Source organism: Panulirus ornatus, chromosome 20, assembly GCF_036320965.1.
Source record: "Panulirus ornatus isolate Po-2019 chromosome 20, ASM3632096v1, whole genome shotgun sequence".
NCBI lineage: Eukaryota > Metazoa > Arthropoda > Malacostraca > Decapoda > Palinuridae > Panulirus > Panulirus ornatus.
Window position 1 is genome coordinate 22288287 of NC_092243.1, and position 21489 is coordinate 22309775.

Here is a 21489-nt window from a genome sequence, read left to right on the forward strand (position 1 = left end):
GCTTTATTCTTGAACTTTTAATCTATTTTCGCTATATGTTTCTTTTCGGTTTCCACTTGTTCACGAAGTTTGAAAATGAAGCTTCTGTGAGGCACTTTTGCTAACGCTGGCGCCATATGATCATATTATGGTTTGGCTTAGCCCACGGTCGTTCAAATTATAGCTTTAGGTTGTACCTTTCCTTTGTTTGCTGTCAGATGATTCTCTTAGGATCTTGGGTGGACAAGAAAGCTTCAATATCTAGCTTTAGTTTGGATGTTGTTCTGGATCCGATAACGATTCGCTTGGGGTTTTCCTTGGTCCAAGTGGCTTTAAAGAAAAGCTTTTTTATTCCAGTATCTTTTTTTTCTGGCTTTCACAAGACGATTCTATTCAGGCCTTACGTTGCCCAAAGGGCCCAGAGTAAAGCTTCAGTGTTCTGGTTGACGAAAGATGATTCTATTAGGATTTAGGAGTGATCCGGCGATTTGCTCCGGATCCGGCAGACGATTCCCTTTGGGTTTTTCGTGGTCGTTAGGGCTTCAAAGTAAAGCTGTTCATTTTGACTATCTGTGTGGCTGTCATTGTAGTTTTGGTCACATGATTGTATTGAGCTGTGGCGTAGCCAAGATAGCCTGAAAAAAACAAATTTCATCTGGCTAGCGTCAGACGATTCTATTAGAGTTCTGCGTAGTCTGGAAGACTTCAATGTAAAGTTTCAGTTAGGTAAATTTTGTTCTGACTGGCGTCAGAGGTTTTTTTTCTGTGGTTGACATGGCCAATTTTGCCTTCAGATTTGAGCTTTACTTTGGTGCTTCTATTCATACCGCGGTAAACTGTTCTACTATGGTACAAAGTGAATTAAGGGTTTCAAATTAAAGCATCATTTTGGGCTATTTTTTGTTGGTAGATAACCAGGAAAATAGTTTTTTTTTTTTTCTGGAAGCGCCAGACTGTATTGTTGGTTTCGACGTTGCCCATGGTGGCTTCAAAGTAACGCTTCAGATGATTCTGTTTTGGTTTGACGTAATATATCGTGCTTGAAAGTAAAGTTTCAGCTTTTTCTTTTTCTTGGCCGATGTGAAACGCTTCACTTCGTGGTTTCCGTTGCAGAAAGTGCTTCAAAGTAATGCTTTGTTGTTGAAATTTTAATCTTGTTTCGCCATATGTTTCTTTTTGGTTTCCATTTGATTCATGAAGTTTCAAAATGAGGCTTCTGTGCAGGACTTTTGTTGACTCTGGCCCCAGACGACTATAACAAGGTTTTGCGTAGCCCACGGGAGATGAAATTATATCATCAGCCTAGGACTTTCTTCTGGTTGCCCTCAGATGAATCTCTTAGGATTTTGGGCGGACAAGAGAGCGTCAATATTCAGTTTGGTAGATTTTGTACTGACTTTCGTCAGAGGTTTATATTCGTGTTTGACATAGCCCATGCCGACTTCAAAGTTAAGCTTTACTTTGGTAATTTTATTTATACCGTGGTAAGCTCTTCCACTGTGGTTTAAAGTGAATTAATGGCTTCAAAATAAGGCATCAGTTTGTGCTATGTTTTGTGGGTAGATAACTAGAAAAACAGTTTTTTTTTTCTGGTAAGCGTCAGAAGATACTATTGGTTTCGATTTTGCCCATGTTGGCTTCAGAGTAACGCTTCAGATGGTTCTGTTGTGGTTTGGCGTAATATTTTGAGCTTGAAAGTAAAGCTTCAAATTTCTATTTTTTGGCAGGTGTCAAACGCTTCACTTGGGGTTTTCCGTTGCGAAAAGGGCTTCAAAGTAAAGCTTTATTCTTGAACTTTTAATCTATTTTCGCTATATGTTTCTTTTCGGTTTCCACTTGTTCACGAAGTTTGAAAATGAAGCTTCTGTGAGGCACTTTTGCTAACGCTGGCGCCATATGATCATATTATGGTTTGGCTTAGCCCACGGTCGTTCAAATTATAGCTTTAGGTTGTACCTTTCCTTTGTTTGCTGTCAGATGATTCTCTTAGGATCTTGGGTGGACAAGAAAGCTTCAATATCTAGCTTTAGTTTGGATGTTGTTCTGGATCCGATAACGATTCGCTTGGGGTTTTCCTTGGTCCAAGTGGCTTTAAAGAAAAGCTTTTTTATTCCAGTATCTTTTTTTTCTGGCTTTCACAAGACGATTCTATTCAGGCCTTACTTTGCCCAAAGGGCCCAGAGTAAAGCTTCAGTGTTCTGGTTGACGAAAGATGATTCTATTAGGATTTAGGAGTGATCCGGCGATTTGCTCCGGATCCGGCAGACGATTCCCTTTGGGTTTTTCGTGGTCGTTAGGGCTTCAAAGTAAAGCTGTTCATTTTGACTATCTGTGTGGCTGTCATTGTAGTTTTGCGTGGACCAAGGGGCTTCTATATATAGATATCATTTGGAACTTTTGTTCTGGCTCGCGCCAGACGATTCTATTGGGGTTTGGCGTAGTTATGAAGGCTTGAATGTAGTTTCAATTTGGTAAATTTTGTTTTGACTGGCGTCAGAGTTTTTTTTCGTGGTTGGCGTGTCCAATGTTGGCTTCAAAGTTAAGCTTTCCTTTCGTACTTCTATTTATGCTTCAGATTGTTTATATCATATTTTTCCGACGCCAGATAATTCTGTTTTGGCTTGGCCAAATATATTGGGTTTGAAAGTAAAGCTTCAGCTCTTTCTTTCTTTTGGCAGGTGTCAAATGCCTCACCTGGGATAGGGCTTCAAAGTAAAGCTTATTCTTTTACTTTTAATCTTGTTGCGCCATATGTTTCTTTTGGATTTCCGCTTGGTTCATGAAGTTTCAAAATGAAGCCTCAGTGTGGCACTTTCGTTAACGCTATCGTCATACGATTATAGTAGGGTTCGGCGTAGCCTACGGGCGTTCAAATTATACCTTCATCTTGGGACTTTTCTTACAGTTGCCTTCAGACGATTTTCTAAGGATTTTGGGTGAACAAGAGAGCTTCAATGATTAGCTTTAGTTTGTATTTTTTTCTGGCTTCGAAAACGATTCGCTTGGAGTGTTCTTGGTGCAAGTTGTTTAAAAAAAAAAGCTTCTATGTTCCAGTATTTTTTTTTTTCTGGCTTTCAGTAGACGATTCTATTGTGGCCTTACGTATCCCAAAGGGTCTCAAAGTGATGCTTCAGTTTTTTACTTTTGTTCTGGTTGACGACAGGAAGATTTTATTAGGATTTGGGAGTAAACCGGTGAGCTTAAAACTTTATTATCAGTTTCGACCTTTTGTTCTGGCTCCGCCAGACGATTCCCTTTGGGTTTTTCGTGGTCCAAAGAGGTTCAATGTAAAGCATTTCTCTTTCCCTATTATTTTGGCTGTCATTAGATAATTATATTGTGGTTTTGTATATCCCAAGGGGTTTCTAAATAAAGTCTCCCTTTGGGCCAGACGATTCTATTGAGTTTTGCCTTGGCCCGAAGGGCTTAAATGTAAAGCCTCAGTTTTGTAATTTTGTTGTGATTGGCGTTAGATGATTTTCTTAGTTTTCACTTATCCTATGCTCGCTTCAAAGTTAAGCTTATTTTGGTGCTTTTATTGATGCCGCAGTAAACGGTTCAATTGTGGTTTAGTGTGAATTACGGGGATTCAAGGCAAAGTATTAGTTTTTTTTTTTTGTGGCTGGCGTCAGAGTTTTCATTGGATTTTGGCGTGGTCCAGTGGGCTACAAAGTAAAGCATCAGTTTGTTACTTTTTTCTTGTTAGTAGTTGAAGAATCTGTTAAATTTCTTCGTGTCCCACGGGTTTCTAAGTAAAGTTTCTGTTAGGTTTTTTCCTAGCTGCCTCCAGCCGATCCCCTTAGGGTTTTCCTCTTCCCTCAGGGATTCAAAGTAAAGCATCAGTTTGAGACACTTGTTCTTCGTCCAAAAATGATTCCTCTCGGGTTTCGCGTGGTCCAAGAGTAATGGAATTAAAGCTTTTCTTTTGGATATTTGTTTTGGCTGGGGACAGACGATTTTATTGTGGTTTCGCGCAGCCACACTTGGTTAAAAGTAATGGCTCTCTTTGTGCCGTTTCTTTTTAGTGACACCAGGACTGTTTTGGTATTTAGCGAGGCTCACTGGGCTTTTAAGTAAAGTGTCACTTTGGGAGTTTTCGTCTGATCCTGCAAGAGTCGAATCTAATCGGGATTGGCGTGTTCCACGGGGCTTGAAAGTAATGCATCACTGTTTTATTTATTTATTTTTTTCGAAGGAGGGGGGGGGGCTGCACCAGACGATTCCTTTGGGATATAGCGTTGCCAAAAGGGCTTCGCTGCATAGTTTTAGTGAGGAACTTTTAATCTGGCTTGTGCTTATGATTTCATCGAGTTTTGTCTCGCCTTGCAAATATTAAAAATGAAGATTTGGGAGGGGGGAGGGGGGACTTTTCTCACTACCGTCGGCAGACGATTATACTGGGATGCCCGTAGCTCACGGGACTTCAAATTAAAGCTTCAGTTTGGAACTTTTCTTCTGGTTGATGATAGATTATTCTATTATGTTTACGGGTACACTAGAGAGCTTTAAAGTTTAGCTTCAGTTTGGCACTTTTGTTCTGGATCCTCCAGACGTTTACCTTGGGATTTGTCTTGGTCCAAAGGCTTCAAAGCAAATCTTTACCTAGTACCTATTGTTGTGGCTGTTGTTACATTATTCACGTATGGTTGTACGTGGCCCAAGGAGCCTCAAATTAAAGATTCCCTTTAGGAACTCTGTTCTGTCTTTCGCCAGATGATTGTATTGGGCTTTAGCGTATCCTAGGGAACTTAGAAAATAGTTTTCCTTTTCTGACAAGCGTCAAACGATATTTTTGTTTTGACGTGGCCCATGGTGGCTTCAAAGTAACGCTTCAAATTGTTAATATCATTCTTTCCGACACCAGATGACTCTGTTGTGGTTTGGCGTAGTACATCGTGCTTGAAAGTAAAGCTTCAGCCTTTTCTTGTCTTTGGCATGTGTCAAACGCTTCAGTTAGGGTTTTCCATTACGGAAAGGACCTCAGAGTAAAGCTTTATTCTTGAACTTTTAATCTTGTTTGTGCTATGTTTCTTTTGGGTTTCCGCTTGATTCATAAAGTTTCAAAATAAAGATTCTGTGTGGCACTTTTATTAATGCTGGCGCCAGTTTCCTAGCAAGCGTCAGACGATATTATTGGTTTCGACGTTGCCAATGGTGGCTTCAAAGTAACGCTTCATTTTGTTAATAATATTTTTTCCGACGTTAAATGATTCTGTTATGATTTGGCTTAATATATCGGGCTTGAAAAGTAAAGCTTTTTTTTTTGGGGGGGGGGGCAGGTGTGAAACGCTTCACTTGTGGTTTTCCGTTGCGGAAAAGGCTCCAAAGTAAAATTTTATTCTTGAACCTCTAATCTTGTTTGGCCATATGTTGCTTTTGGGTTTCCGCTTGGTTCATGATGTTTCAAAATGAATTCTGTGAGGCACTTTCGTTAACGCTGGCGCCAGACTATTACATTAGGTTTTTACTTAGCCCACGGGTGTTCAAATTATAGTTTCAGCTTGGGACTTTTCTTCTTTTTGCCGTCTGATGATTCTATTAGGATTTTGTGTGGACAAGTGAATATAAATATTTAGATTTATTTTGAATTTTGTTCTGGCTCCGAAATCGATTTGATTGGGGTTTTTCATGATCCAATTGGGTTCAAAGAAAAGCTTTTCTGTTTCAGTATTTTTTTTTTCTTGGTTTTCACTAGACGATTCTATTAAGGCCTTAAATAGCCCAAGGGGCCTCAGAGTAAAGCTTCAGTTTTCGACTTTTTTTCTGGTTGACGAAATATGATTCTGGCACCCTTGATTTGAATTAATGGTTCTCTTTCTGCCTTTTCTTTTGAGGGGCGCCAGCTGATTGTTTCTGTATTGAGCGAGGCCCATGGGCTTTTAAGTAAAGTGTCACTTTGGGACTTTTCTTCTGATCTTGCAAGAGCTGAATCTACTCTGGATTGGTGTAGCCCAGGGGGTTTCAAAGTAAAGTTTCACATTATTTTTTTTTGTTTGAACCTGACGATTCCTTTGGGATATAGCGTTACGAAAAGGGCTTAACTGTATAGTTTTATTAAGGGACTTTTAATCTGGATTGTGCTTATGATTTTATTGTGGTTTGGTTAAGCTCACAAAGATTGAAAGTGAAGCTTTTTTGGGGGACTTTTCTCATAGATTATTCTATTAGGTTTAGAGGTAGACTAGAGAGCTTCAAACTTTAGCTTCAGTTTGGGACTTTTGTTCTGGATCCTTCAGTCGTTTACCTTGGGATTTGTCGTGGTCGGAAGGTTTCAAAGTAAAGCTTTACCTTGTGACTATTATTGTGGCTGTAATTACATTATTCACTTAAGGTTGTACCTGGCCCAAGGAGCTTCAAATTAAAGGTTCCCTTCGGGAACGTTGTCCTGTCTTTCGCTAGATGATTGTATTGGGCTTTGACGTAGCCTAAAGAATTTGGAAAATCATTCTTTTTTATGGCAAGCGTCAGATGGTATTATTTGTTTCGATGTAGCCCAAGTTGGCTTCAATATAACGCTTCAGATTGCTCATATTATTCTTTCCTACACCAGATGACTGTTGTGATTTGGTGTTATATATTGGGCTTGAAGGTAAAGATTTAGCTTTTTCTTTTTTTTTTTTGGCATGTGTCAAATGCTTCACTTGGTGTTTTCCGTTACCAAAAAGGGCTTTAAAGCAATGCTTTATCCTTGGACTTTTAATGTTGTTTGCTTTATATGCTTCATTTGGGTTTCCGCTTGGTTCATAAAGTTTCAAAATGAAGATTCTGTGTGGCACTTTTCTTAACCCTGGCGTATCCCATGGGCGTTCAAATTAAAGCTTCAGCTTGGGACTTTCCTTATGGTTGCCGTCAGATAATTTTCTTAGGATTTTGGATGGACAAGAGAGCTTCAATATTTAGCTTTAGTTTGGATTTTTTTCTGGCTCTGAAACGATTAACTTGGAATAGCTTTTCTGTTCCTTTTCTTTTTTGGCTTTCACTATACGATTCTATTGAGACATTACATACCCCAAGGATCCTCAAAGTAAAGCTTGAGTTTTCAATTTTCGTTGTGGTTGAAGACAGATGATTCTATTAGGATTTGGAAGTGAACCGGAGAGTTTCAAAATATATTTTCAGTTTTGAGCTTTTGTTCTGGCTCAGCCAGAAGATTCTCTTTAAGATTTTCGTGGTCCTAAGGGCTTCAAAGTAAAGCTTTTCTTTTTTAATATTTATTTGGTGGGCTGTCATTAGATCATTCTATTGTGGATTTGCGTGTCCCAAGGATATTCTAAATAAAGTTTCGATTTGGGACTTTTCTTCTGTTTAGCGCCAGACTATTCTATTGGGTTTAGCGTATCCCGGAAGGCTTGAACGTAAAGCTTCAGTTTAGTGATTTTGTTCTGACTAGCGTCAGAAAATTTTTATCGCGTTTGACGTGGCTCCTGCTAGTTTCAAAGTTAAGCCTTAGTTTGGGACTTCTGTTCATGCCACGGTAAACGATTGTATTGTGGTTTAGTGTGAATTACTGGGTTTCAAAGTAAAGTATCACTTCGGGCTATATTTTGTGGCTGGCGTCAGAGTTTTTATTTGGTTTTGCCGTGGTCCTGGGGGCTAGAAAGTATACCATCAATTCGTCTTTTTTTTTTTTGTTACTAGTAGTAGAATTAGCTCAATTTTTTCGTGCCCCAAGGGATTCCGAGTAAAGTTTTTGTTGGGTTTTTTCCTAGCTGGCTCCAGCCGATTCCCTAAGGGTTTTTCTTTGCCCTCAGGGCTTCATAGTAAAGCATCTGTTTGAGACACTTGTTCTTCTTCCAAAATTGACCCCCCTCGGGCTTTGAGTGGTCTACGAGTAATGATATTAAAACTTTTCTTTGGGATATTTGTTTTGACTGGCGGCAGCCGATTTTATTGTGGTTTCGCGCGGTCACCCTTGGCTTAAAGTAATGGTTCTCTTTGGACCTTAACATTTGAGTGGCGTCATCCGATTATTGTGGAATTTAGCAAGGCCTACTGGGCTTGTAAGTAAAGTATCACTTTGGGAGCTTTCTTATGATCCTCTAAGAGTAAAATCTACTCTGGTTTGGCGTGACCCTCGGGGCTTCAAAGTGAGTTCACTTTTTCCTGGTTCAAAGTAGACGATTCCTTTGGGGTTTAGTGTTGTCCAGAGGGCTTCACTGCATAGCTTTAGTAAGGGACTTTCAATCTGGCTTGTACTTATAATTCTATTGAGGATTGGCTAAGCTCACACATGTTGAAAGTGAAGCTTTTTGGGGGACTTTTCTCAATGATTGCGGCAGATGATTGTATTGAGGTTCGCGTAACCCACTTGACTGCAAAGTAAAGTCTCAGTTTGGAACTTTTCTTCCTGGTTGAGGATGGATTATTCTATTGGGTTTAGGGGCAGATTAGAGAGCTTTAAAGTTTAGCTTCAGTTTGGGACTTTTATCGTGAATCATCCAGACGTTTACCTTGGGATTTGTCGTAGTCCAAAGGCTTCAACGTAAAGCTTTTCTTTGTGACTAATGTTGCGGCTGTCGGTTAGATGCTTCACATATGGTTTTACTTGCCCAAAGGTGCTTCGAATTAAAGTCTGACTTTTGGAACTTCATTCTGACTTCGCCAGATATCCTGAAAAATAGTTTTTTTTTTCTGGCAAGCGTCTGACGATGTTATTGGTTTTCGACTTCGCCCATGGTGGCTTCAAATTAACGTTTCAGATTGTTAATATTATTTCTTCCGACGCCAGATGATTCTGTTGCGACATAATAAAGCGGGCTTGAAAGTAAAGCTTTTGTTTTTATTTTTTTTTGCAGGTGTCAAACGCTTTACATGGGCTTTTCCGTTGCGGAAAGGGCGTTAAAGTAAAGCTTATTTTTGGACTTTTAATCTTGCTTGGACATACGTTTCTTTTAGGTTTCCGCTTCGTTAAGTAAGTTTCAAAATTAAGCTTCTCTGAGGCACTTTTGTTAACACTGGCGCCATACGATTATATTAGGGTTTGGCGTAGCCCACGGGCGTTCACATTATAGCTTTAGCTTGTGTATTTTCTTCTGTTTGCCATCAGATGATTTTCTTAGGATTTTGGATGGACAAGAGAGCTTCAATATTTAGCTTTAGTTTGGATTTTGTTCTGTTTCGGGAAAAGATTCGCTTGAGGCTTTCTTGGTCCAAATGGCTTTAAAGAAAAGTTTTCTGTTTCAGCATTTTTTTTTCTTAGGCTTTTACAAGACAATTCTATTGAAGCGTTCTGGATCCGTTTTGTTCTGGATCCGCCAGTCCATTCCCTTTGTGATTTTCGTAGTCCTAAGGGCTTCAAAGAAAAGCTTTCCTTTTTAATTATTCATATAGCTGTCATTACACAATTGTTTTAGCTTTGTGTGGACAAAGGGGCTTCTTAATAAAGTTTCCATTTGGTACTTTTGATTTGGCTGGCGCCAGGCGATCTAATTGCGGTTTAGAGTAGCACGGAGGAATTGAATGTAAAGTTTCAGTTTGGTAATTTTGTTCTGACGAGCGTCAGATGATTTTTTTGTGTGTGTTTGACGTGAACCATGATATCTTCAAAGTCAAGCTTTAGTTTGGAGATTCTATTCATGTCGTGGTAGGCATTTCTATTGTGGTTTAGTGTGAATTACGGGGTTTCAATGTACAGCATCAGTTTGGGATAATTTTGTGGCTAGCGTCAGAGTTTTCATTTGATTTTGGCGTGGTCCAGGAGGCTACAAAGTAAAGCATCACTTTGTCATTTTTTTCTGGTTAGTAGTAGAGGAATCTGTTAAGTTTTTCGTGCCACACGGGTTTCTAAGCTAAGTTTCTGTTAGTTTTTTTCTTGCTTGGCTCCAGCCGATTCCCTTAGGGTTTAGCTGTGCCCTCAGGGCTTCAAAGTAAAGCATCAGCTTGACACACTTGATCTTCATCCAAAAATGATTCTCCTCCGGTTTCGCGTTGTCGACAAAGAATGAAATTAAAGCTTTTCTTTAAGACAATTGTCATGCTTGGCGGCAGACGATTTTAATGTGGATTCGCGGGGCCATCCTTTGTTTAAAGTAATGGGACTCTTTGTGTCTTTCCTTTTGAGTGGCGCCAGCCGATTGTTTTGGAATTTAGCGAGGCCCATTGGGATTTTAAGTAAAGTGTCACTTTCGAAGTTTTCTTCTCATCCTGCTAGAGTAAAATCTACTCTGGATTGGCGTGGCCCACGGGCTTCAAAGTAAAGCTTCACAATTTTTGTTTTTTGGTTTACACAAGACAATTCCTTTGGGATATTGTTGCTAAAAGGGCTTCACTGCATAGTTTTACTAAGGGACTTTTAATCTGGCTTGTGCTTATGATTTTATTGATGTTTGGCTAGCCTTAGAAAGATTGAAAGTGAAGCTTCTTGGGGGAGCTTTTCTCAATACTGGCCGGAGATGATTGTATTGGGATTCTCTTAGCCCCCGAGACTTTAAATAAAGCTTCAGCTTGGAGCTTTTCTTCTGGTTTATGGTAGACTATTCTATTAGGTTTAGAAGTAGAATAGATAGCTTCAAAGTTTAGCTTCAGTTTTGACATTTTTTCTTAATCCTCCAGGCGTTTACCGAGGGATTTGTGGTGATCTAAAGGCTTCAAAAATAAAGCTTTACCTTGTGGCTATTGTTGTGGCTGTCGGTACATTATTCACGTATTGTTTTACTTGGCCAAAGGAGCTTCAAGCTAAAGCTTCCCTTTGGGAACTATGTTCTCTCTTTTCCAGTTGATTGTATTGGGCTTTGGCGTAGCTTAGAGAATTTGGAATATAGTTATTTTTCTTTTCCTGGCAAGCGTCAGACGATATTATTCTTTTTTCGACGTGTCCCATGTTGGCATCATAGTAACGCTTCAGACTGATAATGTTATTCTTACCGACGCCAGATGACTACGTTGTGGTTTGGCGTAATATATCTGTCTTGAAAATTAAAGCTTCAGCTTGTTCTCTATTTTTGGCATGTGTCAAACTGTTCCCTTGAGGTTTTCCGTTGCCAAAAGGGCTTCAAAGTAAAGCTTTATTCTTTGACTTTTAATCTTGTTTGTGCTATATGCTTCTTTTGGGTTTCCGCTTAGTTCATAAAGTTTAAAAATGAAGATTCTGTATGGCACTTTTATTAATGCTGTAGCTCGATGATTATATTAGGGTTTGGCGTAGCCCACGGGCGTTCAAATTAAAGCTTCAGAGAGGGACTTTCCTTATGGTTGCCGTCAGATAATTTTCATATGATTTTGAGTGGACAAGAGTGCTTCAATATTAAGCTTTAGTTTAGATTTCTCTCTAGCTCCGAAACGATTCGCTTGGAATTGTGTCTTGGTCCAAATGGCTTAGAAAAAAAATCATTTTCTTTTTTTCCCTTTTTTCTTTTTTTTTTGGGGGGAGGGGTCACTAGACGATTCTATTGAGGCATTACGTAGCCCAAGGAGCCTCAAAGTAAAGATTCAGTTATCGACTTTTGTTCTGGTTGACGACAGATGATTCTATTAGGATTTGGGAGCGAGCCGGAGAGCTTCAAAATTTAGTTTCAGTTTCGAACTTTTGTTCTGGTTCCGCCAGAAGCTTCCCTTTAAGATTTTCGTGGTCCAAAGGGCTTCAAAGTAAAGCTTTTCTTTTCCAATATTTCTTTGGGGGGACTGTCATTAGATTATTCTATTGTCGATCTGCGTGTCCCTTAGGGCTTCAAAATAAAATTTCCATTTGGGTTTGTCGTATCTTGGAGGGCTTGAATGTAAAGTTTCAGTTTTGTAATTTTGTTCTGACTAGCATTACAGGATTTTTTTTGCGTTTGACGTGGCTCATGCTAGCTTCAAAGTTTAGCTTTAGTTTGGTATTTCTATTCATGCAGCAGTAGTCATGCAGACTATATTGTGATTTAGTGTGATTTACGGCGTTTCAAAGTAAAGTATCACTTTGGGCTATTTTCTTTTATTTTGTGGCGTGTTCCAGAGGGCTGCAAAGAAAACCATCAATTTTTTTTTATTTTTTCTGATTGGTCCAAAGGGATTCAAATTAAAGCTTTTCTTTTTCTCTTCCATTTAGGCCGTCATTAGATAATTCTATTGTGGTTTTGCGTGTTAAAAGTGGGCTTCTGAATAAAGTTTCCCTTCGGAACTTTTTTTCTGGCTAGCGTCATACCATTCTATTGGGGTTTGGCGTAGCACGGAGGGCTTGAATGTAAAGCTTCAGTTTGGTAATTCTATTTTGACTGGCGTCAGAGGATTTTCTTCTTGTTTGACGTGGCCCATACTGGCTTCCAAGTTAAGCTTTACTTTGGTACTTCTGTTCATACCGCGATAAGCGTTTCTATTGCGGTTTAGTGTAAATTAAGGGGTTTCAAAATAAAGCATCATTTTGAGGTATTATTCGTAGCAGGCGTCAGATATTTTATTTGGTTTTGGCGTGGTTCAGGTGGCTACAAAGTAAACCATCAGTTTGTCATTATTTTCTGGTTAGTAGTGGAAGAATCTGTTAGGTTTTTTTGTGCCCCACGGGTCTCCTAGTAAAGTTTCTGTTAGGTTTTTTCTTAGCTATGTCCATCCGATACCAGTAGGGTTTTGCTCTGCACTCATGGCTTCAAAGTAAAGCATCAGTTTGAGACACTTGTTCTTCCTACAAAAAGGACACCCGTTGGGTATCGCGTGGTCCAAGAGTAATAAAATCAAAGCTTATCTTTTGGACATTTCTTTTAGATGGCGGAAGACGATTTTATTGTGGTTTCACGCGGCCACCCTTTGTTTAATGCAATGGTTCTCTTTGGAGCATTTCTTTTGAGTTGCGCTAGGTGATTGTTTTGGAATTTGGCGAGGCCCACTGAGTGTCACTTTGGGAGTTTTCTTCTGATTCTGCAATTGCCTAATCTACTCTTCATTGGTTAGGCCCTCGGGGCTTAAAAGAAAAGCTTCACAATTTTCTTTTATATTTTTTTGTTTTGCGCCGGACGATTCCTTTGGGATTTAGCGTTGCCCTTTGGGAACTGTTCTGTCTTTAGTCGGATGATTGTATTGGTCTTTGGTGTAGCCTAGTTACCTTGAAAAAATAGTTTTTCTTTTTTTCTGGCAAGCGTCTGACGATATTTTTCGTTTTAGATTTGGTCCATATGGCCTTGAAAGTAACGCTTTAGATTGTTAATATTACTTTTTTTTTTCTGGCGACAGGCGTCAAACGCTTCACTTGAGGTTTTCCTTTGCGGAGAGGTCTTCAAAAAAAAAAAACATTCTTAGACTTTTAATCGTGTTGCGCCATATGTTTCTTTTGGGTCTCCGCTTGGTTCATGAAGTTTCATAATGAAGCTACTGTGTGACACTTTTGTTAACGCTGGCACCGTACGATTATATTAGAGTTTGGCGTAGCCTACAGGCGTTCAAATTTTAGCTTCAGCTTAGGACTTTTCTTCTGGTTGCCGTCAGATGTTTCGCCTAGGATTTTGAGTGGACAAGAGACCTTAAATATTTAGCTTTGGTTTGGATTTTGATTCGCTCCAAAAGCGGTTCACTTGGAGTTTTCTTGGTCCAAGTGGTTCTAAAGAGAAGTTTCTATTTATCAATTTACTTTTTTTTTTTTGCTTTCACTAGACGATTTTATTGAGGCCTTACGTAGGTCAAGGGACCTCAAAGTGAAGCTTCAATTTTCGAATTTTGTTCTGGTTGACGACATATGAATCTATTAGGATTTGGGAGTGAAATAGAAAGCTTCAAAATCTAGTATCAGTTTCGACCTTTTGTTCTGGATCCACCAGACGATTCCCTTTGGGTTTTGCGATGTACAAAGGGCTTCAAAGTAAAGCTTTTCTTTTTCCCTATATTTTGGCAGTAATTAAATAGTTCTATTGTGGTTTTGCGTGCCTCAAAATGCTTCAAATAAAGTTTCCCTTTAGGACTTTTGTTCTGGTTGGAGCCGGACGATTCTATTGAGGTTTGCCTTAGCCCGGAGTCTTCAGCTTGGTAATTTTGTTCTGATTGGCGTCAAATGAGTTTCTTCGTGTTTGACGTGGCCCATGCTAGCTTCAAAGTTAAGGCTTGTTTTGGTACTTCTCTTCATGCCGCAGTAAAAGTTTCTATTGTGGTTTAGTGTGAATTACGGGCTTTCAAAGTAAAGCATCAGTTTGGGTTTTTCTTTGTGGCCAGAGTCAGAATTTCCATTGGCTTTTGGCGTGGTCTAGGGACTACAAAGTAAACCCTCAGTTTGTAATTTTTTTTTTCTGGTTAGTACTAGAAACATCTGTAAATTTTTTTCGTGTCCCACAAGTTTCCTAGTAAAGTTTGTGTTAGTTTTTTCCCTAGCTGGCTGGCTCCAGCCGATTCCTTTAGGATTCTGCTCCGCCCTCTAGCCTTTAAAGTAAAGCATTCGTTCAAGACACTTGTTCTTCCTCCAAAAATGATTCCTCTCTGGTCCAATATTAATGAAATTAAAGCTTTTGTTTGAGAGATTTGTTTTGACTGGCGGCAGACGACTATTTTTGGTTTCGCGCGGCCGCCCTAGATTTAAAGTAATGGTCCTCTTTCTGACTTTTCTTTTGAGTGTCGTCGGTCCATTGTTTTGGAATTGAGCGAGGCAGACTGGGCTTTTAAGTAGTGTCACTTTAGGAGTTTTCTTCTGACTCTGGAGAAGTCGAATCTACTCTGGATTGGCGTGGCCAACGGGGCTTGAAAGTAAAGTTCTACATTATTTTTTCTTTGTTTGCACAAGACGATTCCTTTAGAGTATAGCCTTGTCAAAAGGGCTTCACTGCATAGTTGTAATGAGGGACTTTTAATCTGGCTTATGCTTATGATTTTATTGAGATTTAGCTTGGTTCACAAAGATTGAAAGCGAAGCTTTTTGGGGTGACTTGACTTAATACTGGCGGCATACGATTGGGATTCGCATAACCCACGGGACGTCAAAGCAAAGCTTCAGTTTGGAACTCTTCTTTTGTCTGAGGACAGATTATTCTTTTAGGTTTAGGGGAAGACTAGAGAGCTTGAAATTTTAGCTTCAGATTAGGACTCTCGTTCTGGAACCTCCAGACGTTTACCTTGGGATTTGTCGTGGTCGGAAGGCTTCAAAGTTAGGCTTTAGCTTGTGACTATTGTGGTGGCTGTCGTATGGTTTTACTTGGCCCAAGGAGCTTTGGGAACCTTGTTCTGTCTTTCGCCAGATGATTGTATTCTGCTTTTGCGTAGCTTAGAGAATATGGATAATTCGTTTTCTCTGGCAAGCATCAGACGACATGATTGGTTTCGACGTGGCTCATGGTGACTGCAAATTAACGCTTCAGATTGTTAATATTATTCTTTCCGACGCCAGATGACTCCGTTGTGGTTTGGCGTAATGTATCGGGCTTGACAGTAAAGCTTGACTTTGTTATTTTCTTTGGCATATTTGAAACGCTTCACTTGGGCTTTTTCGTTACAGAAAGGGCTTGAAAGTAAAGCTTTATTCTTGGATTTTTAACATGTTTGCTCTATAAGTTTCTTTTGGGTTTCCGCTTGGTTCATAAACTTTCAAAATAAAGAATCTGTGTGGCACTTTTATTAATGCTGGTTTTGTGTAGCCCACTGGCGTTCAAATTAAAGCTTCTGAGAAGGACGTTTCTTATCGTTGCCGTTAGATGATTTTCTTAAGATTTTGGGTTGAGAAGAGAGCTTCAAAATTTGGCTTTAGTTTGGATATTTTTCTGGCTCCAAAACGATTCGCTTGGAATTTTTTCTTGTTCCAAGTGGCTTTAAAAAGAGATTTTCTCTTCCATTTTTTTTTTTCTTTTCTGGCTATCAATTGGCGATTCTATTGAGGCATTGCGTAGCCCAAGGAGTCACACAGTAAAGGTTCAGTCTTCGACTTTTGTTCTGGTTGACGACAAATGATTCTGTTAGGATTTGGGAGTGAACCGGAGATCTTCGAAATTTAGTTTTAGTTTCGATCTTTTGCTCTGGCTCTGCCAGATGATTCCCTTTAAGATTTTCTTGGTCCAAATGGCTTCAAAGAAAAGTTTTTATTTTTCAATATTTCTTTTGGCTGTCATTAGATTATTCTACTGTTGATTTACGTGTCTCAAGGGGCTTATAAATAATTTCCATTCGGGATTCTTCTGGCTAGCGCCATACGATTCTATTGGAGTTTGGCGTAGCTCGGAGGGCTTGAACCTTAAAGCTTCAGTTTGATAATCTTGTTCTGACTAGCGTCAGAGAATTTTTATCACGTTTGACGTGGCTCTTGATAGCTTCAAAGTTAAACATTAGTTTGGTACTTCTGTTCATGCCATGGTAAACGACTGTATTGCGGTTTAGTGTGAATTACAGGGATTGAAAGTAAAGTATCACTTTGGGCTATATTCTGTGTCTTGGGTCAGAGTTTTCATGGTTTTGAAGTGTTCCAGGAGGGAACAAAGTAAAGCATCAGTTTGCTATTTTTTTTCAGTTTAGTAGTAGAAGAATCTCTTAGGTTTTTTCGTGTCCCACACGTTTCTAAGTAAAGTTTCTGTTAGATTTATTCCCAGCTGATTGCAGCCGATTCCCTTAGAGTTTTCCTTTGCCCCAAGGGTTGCAAAGTAAATCATCAGTTTGAGACACTTGTTCTTCCTCCAAAAATGAAAACCCGTTGGGTATCGCGTGGTCCACGAGTAATGAAATTAAAGCTTTTCTTTGGGACATTTCTTTTGGATGGCGGAAGACGATTTTATTGTGGTATCACGCGGCCCCCCTTTGTTTAAAGAAATGTTTCTCTTTGGACCTTTTCTTTTGAGTTGCGCTATGTGATTGTTTTGGAATTTGGCGAGGTCCACTGGGCTTTTAATTAGTCACTTTGGGAGTTTTCTTCTGTTTCTGAAATTGCCGAATCTACTCTACATTGGTTAGGCCCTCGGCGCTTAAAATTAGAGCTTCACAATTTTTTTTTTCTTTTTTTGTTTTGCGTCAGACGATTCCTTTGGGATTTAGCGTTGCTCAAAGTGCTTCACTGTATAGCTTTGGTTAGGAACTTTTAATTCATAATTCTACTGAGGTTTGGTTAGCCTCACAGAGGTTGAAAATGAAGCATTTTGAGGAGACTTTTCTCAACGCTGGCGGCAGATGATTGTATTGGAGTTTGTGTAGCACATGAGACTTCAAAGAAAAGCTTAAGTTTGGAGCTTTTCTTCACGTTCATAGTATATTATTCTATTAGGACTAGGGGTAGACTAGAGACTTTTTAAGTTTTGCTTCGGTTTGGGACTTTTCTCTTGCACCATCCGGACGTTTACCGAGGGATTTGTCGTGGTCCAAAGACTTCAGAGTAAAGCGTTTCTTTGTGACTATTTTTTGTGGCTCTGTTTAGATCTTTCACGTATTGTTTTACTTGGGCCAAGAGGCTTCAAATTAAAGCTTCAGTTTAGGAACTTTGTTCTATCTTTAGCCAGATGATTGTATTGGTGTTTGACGTAGCCCAGTTACCCTGAAAAATAGTTTTTCTTTTTTTCTGGCAATCGTCTGACGATATTTTTCGTTTAAGATTTGGCCCATATGGGCTTCAATGTAACGCTTTAGATTGTTAATATTATTCTTTTTTTTTCCGGCGCCAGATAATTCTGTTGAGGTTTTGCCTGATATATCGGGCTTGAAATCAAAGCTTCATATTTTTCTTTTTTTCTTTTTTGTTAGGTGTCAAACGCTTCACTTGGGGTTTTCCGTTGCGGAAAGGGCATCAAAGAAAAGCTTCCCTTTGGGAACTTTTTAGATTTGGCCCATATGGGCTTCAAAGTAACGCTTTAGATTGTTAATATTTCTATTTTTTCCGGCGACAGATAATTCTGTTTTGGTTTTTACTAATATATCGGACTTGAAATCAAAGCTTCAGCTCTTTTTTCTTTTTTTTTGTAGGTAGGTGTCAAACTCTTCACTTGAGGTTTTCCGCTGCGGAGAGGGCTTCAAAGAAAAGCTTCATTCTTAGACTTTTAATCGTGTTGCGCCATATGTTTTGTTTTGGGTTTCTGCTTGGTTCATGAAGTTTCATAATGAAGCTACTATGCGATACTTTTGTTAACGCTGACACCATACGATTATATTAGAGTTTAGCGTAGCCCACAGGCGTTCAAATTTCAGCTTCAACTTAAGACTTTCCTCTGGTTGCCGTCAGATGATTCACTTAGGATTTTGGATGGACAAGAGAGCTTCAATATTTAGCTTTGGTTTGGAATTTGTTTGGCTCCAAAAACGGTTCACTTGGAGTTTTCTTGGGCTCAGTGCCTTTAAAGAAAAGTTTCTATGTTATTTATCTATTTACTATTTTTTTTGTTTTTTGCTTTACTAGACGATTCTATTGAGGCTTTACGTAGGCCAAGGGGCCTCAAAGTGGAGCTTCAGCTGTCGAATTTTGTTCTGGTTGACGACATATGATTCTATTAGAATTTGGGAGTGAAACGGAAAGCTTCACAATCTATTATCCGTTTCGACCTTTTGTTCTGGATCCGCCAGACGATTCCCTTTGAGTTTTGCGATGTCCAAAGGGCTTCAAAGTAAAGCTTTTCTTTTTCCCTATTTTTTGGCTGTCATTAAATAATTCTATTGTGGTTTTGCGTGTCTCAAAGGGTTTCTAAATAAAGTTTCCCTTTGGGACTTTTGTTCTGGCTAAAGCAAGACGATTCTATTGAGGTTTTCCTTAGCCCGGAGTCTTCAGTTTGGTAATTTTGTTCTGACTGGCGTCAAATGATTTTCTTCGTGTTTGACGTGGCCCATGCTGGCTTTAAAGTTAAGGTTTGTTTTGGTACTTCTCTTCATGCCGCGGTAAAAGTTTCTATTGTGGTTTAGTGTGAATTACGGGCTTTCAAAGTAAAGCATCAGTTTGGGCTTTTTTTTGTGGCTAGCGTCAGTGTTTATTGGCTTTTGGCGTGGTCCAGGGGGCTTCAAAATAAACCCTCAGTTTGTAATTTTTTCTGGTTAGTACTAGAAGAATCTGTTAATTTTTTTCGTGTCCTACGGGTATCCTAGTAACGTTTCTGTTAGGTTTTTTCCTCGCTGGCTCCAGCCGATTCATTTAGAATTTTGCTCTGTCCTCAAGACTTTAAAGTAAAACATCCGTTTGAGACACTTGTTCTTCCTCCAAAAATGATTCCTCTTTAGTTTCGCGAGGTCCAAGAGTAATGAAATTAAAGCCTTTCTTTAGGAGATTTGTTTTGACGGGCGGCAGACGACTATATTTTGGCTTCGCTCGGCCGCACTAGGTTTAAAGTAATGGTCCTCTTTCTGCCTTTTCTTTTGAGTGGCGCCGGTCCATTGTTTTGGAATTGAGCGAGGCAGACTGGGCTTTAAAGTAGTGTCACTTTGGAAGTTTTCTTCTGACTCTGGAAGAGTCGAATCTACTCTGGATTGGCGTGGCCAACGAGGCTTCAAAGTTAAGCTTTACATTGTTTTTTGTTTGTTTGTTTGCCCAAGACGATTCCTTTGGGATATAGCCTTGTCAAAAGGGCCTCACTGCATAGTTTTAGTGAGGGAGTTTTAATCTGGCCTGTGCTTATGATTTTATTGAGATTTAGCTAGGCTCACAAAGATTGAAAATGAAGATTTTTGGGATGACTGTCTCAATAATGGCGGCAGATGATTATACTGGGATTCGCATAATACACGGGACTTCAAAGTAAAGCTTTAATTTGGAACTCTTCTTTTGTTTGAAGACAGATTATTCTTTTAGGTTTAGGGGAAGACTAGAGAGCTTGAAATTTTAGCTTCACATTAGGACTCTTGTTCTGGAACCTCCAGACGTTTACCTTGGGATTTGTCGTGGTCGGAAGGTTTCAAAGTTAAGCTTTACCATGTGACTATTGTAGTTACATTATTCACGTACGGTTTTACTTGGCCGAAGGAGCATTGAGAACTTTGCTCTGTCTTTCGCTAGATGATTGTATTCTGCTTTTGCATAGCTTAGAGAATATGGATTTTTTTTTCTGGCAAGCATCAGACGACATGATTGGTTTCGACGTGGTCCATGTTGGCTGCAAATTAGCGCTTCAGATTTCTAATATACTCTTTCCGACGCCAGATGACTCCGTTTTGGTTTGGCGTAATGTACTGGGCTTGAAAGTAAAGCTTAACTTTGTTATTTTCTTTGGCATATTTGAAACGCTTCACTTCGGTTTTTCCGTTGCAGAAAGGGCTTGAAAGTAAAGCTTTATTCTTGGATTTTTAATATGTTTGCGCTATAAGTTTCTTTTGGGTTTCCGCTTGGTTCATAAACTTTCAAAATATAGAATCTGTGTGGCACTTTTATTAATGCTAGCTCCAGACGATTATATTATAGTTTTACGTAGCCCACTGGTGTTCAAATTAAAGCTTCAGAGAGGAACTTTTCTTATCGTTGCCGTTAGATGATTTTCTTAAGATTTTGGGTTGAGAAGAGAGCTTCAAAATTTGGCATTAGTTTGGATATTTTTCTGGCTCCAAAGCGATTTCCTTGGAATTTTTTCTTGTTCCAAGTGGCTTTAAAAAAAGATTTTCTCTTCCTTATTTTTGGCTATCAATTGGCGATTCTATTGAGGCATTACGTAGCCCAAGGAGCCTGAAAGTAAAAATTCAGTCTTCGACTTTTGTTCTGGTTGACGACAAATGATTCTATTGGGATTTGGGAGTGAATCGGAGATCTTCGTAATTTCGTTTTAGTTTCGATTTTTTTTTCTGGCTCCGCCAGAAGATTCCCTCTAAGATTTTCGTGGTCCAAATGGCTTCAAAGTAAAGCTTTTGTTTTTCAATATTTTTTTTGCTGTCATTAGATTATTCTATTGTGGATTTACGTGTCTCAAGGGGCTTCTAAATAAAGTTTCCATTTGGGACTTTTCTTCTGGCTAGCGTCAGACGATTCTATTGGGGTTTGGTGTAGCTCGGATGGCTTGAACGTAAAGCTTCAGTTTCATAATCTTGTTCTGACTAACGTCAGAGGATTTTTTTCGCGTTTGACGTGGCTCATAATAGCTTCAAAGTTAAACTTTAGTTTGGTACTTCTATTCATGCCATGGTAAACGATTGTATTGTGGTTTAGTGTGAGTTACAGGGTTTGAAAGTAAAGTATCACTTTTGGATATTTTTTGTGTCTTGGGTCAGAGTTTTCATTGGGTTTTGGAGTGTTCCAGGAGGGTACAAAGTAAAGCATCAGTTTGTTATTTTTTTCAGGTTAGTAGTAGAAGAATCTTTTCATTTTTTTCGTGCCCCACGTGTGTCCAAGTTAAGTTTCTGTTAGGTTTATTCCCAGCTGATGCCAACCGATTCCCTTATGATTTTCCATTACCCCAAGGGCTACAGAGTAAAGCATCAGTTTGAGACATTTGTTCTTCCTCCAAAATTGATTCCCCTTGGTTTTTGAGTGGTCCACGAGTAATGAAATTAAAGCTTTTCTTTGGGACATTTGTTTTGACTAGCAGTAGACGATTTTATTGTGGTTTCTCACGGGCACCCTTGGCTTAAATTAATGGATCTCCTTGGATCTTTACGCTAGCTGGCTGTTTTAGAATTTGGCGAGGTCCACTGGGCTTTAAAGAAAAGTGTCATTTCGGGAGTTTTCTTAGGATTCTGTAAGAGTCGAATCTA